The sequence below is a fragment of the Physeter macrocephalus genome, chromosome 14 (genome assembly GCF_002837175.3).
Source record: "Physeter macrocephalus isolate SW-GA chromosome 14, ASM283717v5, whole genome shotgun sequence".
Classification (NCBI taxonomy): Eukaryota; Metazoa; Chordata; class Mammalia; order Artiodactyla; family Physeteridae; genus Physeter; species Physeter macrocephalus.
In genome coordinates, this window is record NC_041227.1 from 6,864,703 (window position 1) to 6,866,990 (window position 2,288).

General features: G+C 47.8%; 1 pseudogene; it reads left to right on the plus strand.

The window, feature by feature from the left end:
- The first annotated feature begins 451 nt into the window (after positions 1-451).
- On the plus strand, positions 452-2,080 carry LOC102992271 (adenylyl cyclase-associated protein 1-like; annotated as a pseudogene).
- Positions 2,081-2,288: the final 208 nt, after the last annotated feature.

Genomic DNA, 2,288 nt, shown 5'->3' on the forward strand with positions numbered 1-2,288 from the left:
AAGAGAGCCAATGAGAAGAATAACCTGACCCATGAGGACTGTGGGAAATCTCTCTGCCATATGGAGAGTAAATTACAGCAGGGTGAGACCGCAGGCAAGGGAACCTGTTAGGATCGCAACAGAAGTGGTAAGGTTTTCGACTAAATCAGTAGAAATAAAAATGGATGAAACAGAGTGATTTGAGAAATGCTGATGCAAAAGATTGTACATTGGTATTCTTCCACTTTTCATTGCCATTTTTAACCACTTTGGTAGGCCATTTTAATTTCAAAGACTACATAGTTTTTTTCACACCAGTGAGCCAAATCCTATGGGAAGGTAATGAACATACGTGTGGCTGGCTTAGAATCTGGCCTCACTAGAAGAAAAAAATCTCCTTCAGAAATGTTTCTAGGGAGAGCGGCTGATCACAGTCCCGAGGTGAGGCAGAGCTCTGAGCAGGTGCAACATTATGGCTGACATGAAAACTCTGGTAGAAAGATTGGAGAGAGCAGTGGGCCACCTGAAGGCAGGCTCCATGCCCCTGACACGCACCGTGGGTGTAGAGACAGCGCTGCCAAAGCAGGAACGACTCCATAGGCGCAAGCGTTTGACTCACCGTTGGCCGGTCCTGTGGCGGAGTACAAGATCGGTAAAGAGATTGGGGGAGGTGTGCAGAAGCATGTGGAGATGGCCCACACAGGTCTGAAGTTGGAGCGAGCGCTCTTGGTTACAGCCTCTCAAGGCCAGCAGCCAGCAGGCAATAAGCTTTCTGATTTGCTGGCACCCATCTCCGAGTGGATCCAAGAAATGATAACCTTTCGGGAGAAGAACCGAGGCAGCAAGTTGTTCAATCACCTGTCAGCTGTCAGTGAAAGTATCCAGGCCCTGGGTTGGGTGGCTATGGCTCCCAAGTCTGGTCCCTAAGTGAAGGAAATGAATGATGCTGCCATGTTTTATACAAATTGACTCCTCAAGGACTACAAAGATGTGGGCTGGGTCAAAGCTTACTTGAGTATATGGACAGAGATGCAGGCTTACATTAAAAGAGTTCCATACCACTGGACTGGCCTGGAGCAAAACCGGGCCGTGGCAAAAGGACTGAGTGGATTGCCATCTGGACCCTCTGCTGGATCGGGTCCTCCCCCACCGCCCAGGCCCACCTCCCCCCGAGTCCCCACCAGGTCAGGCTCAGATGAGTCTGCTTCCCGCTCAGCACTGTTTGCACAGATTAATCAGAGGGAGAGCATCACACATGCCCTGAAACTTGTATCTGATGACACGAAGACTCAAAAGAACCCTGCCTTGAACGCTCAGAGTGCTCCAGTACAAAGTGGCCCCAAACCATTCTCTGCATCTAAACCAGGAGTCAGCCCATCCCCCAAACCAGTCACAAAGAAGGAGCCAGCTCTACTTGAACTGAAGGGCAAGAAGTGGAGAGTGGAAAATCAGGAGAATGTTTCCAACCTGGTGATAGATGACACAGAGCTGAAACAGGTGGCTTACATATTCAAGAGTGTCAACTCAACATTGCAAATCAAGGGCAAAGTTAACTCTGCTACAGTAAATAACTGTAAGAAACTCGGTCTGGTGTTCGATGATGTGGTGGGCATTGTGGAGATAATCAATTGTAGGGATGTCAAAGTTCAGGTAATGGGTAAAGTGCCAACGATTTCCATCAACAAAACAGATGGCTGCCACGTTTACCTGAGCAAGAATTCCCTGGATTGTGAGATAGTCAGCGCCAAATCTTCTGAGATGAATGTCCTCGTTCCTACAGAAGGTGGTGACTTCAATGAGTTCCCAGTCCCTGAGCAGTTCAAGACCGTATGGAATGGGCAGAAGTTGGTCACCACAGTGACAGAAATTGCTGGATAAGCAAAGTGCCACTGGCTTCTTTGCCCTCTCCCTCACACCATGGGATAAATCTGTATCAAGATGGTTCTTTTCTAGATTTCCTCTACCTTTCTGCTCTTAAACTGCTTCTCTGCTTTGAGAAGCAGAGCTACCTGCCTTCACTGAAATATACCTCAGGCTGAGATCTGGGGTGGGATAGCAGGTCTTTGATCTTCTGCAGGAAGGTGCAGCTTTTCCGTATCAGCTCAACCATACAGCCAGTCCATTCTTAAGGAACTGCACATCAGGACAGGTGTGTTTTAGCTTTCAGCCTTTGGGGTTATTTGACCAACAAATAGTCTTTGGGAAAGGATAAAGCAGTCCCCAGGAATTAACAGATCAGAAAGTTCACACAAGTTAATCTTTTTCTAACAATGAGCGTGAAGGTAGCAGAACCTGGTGTGACCCTAGTT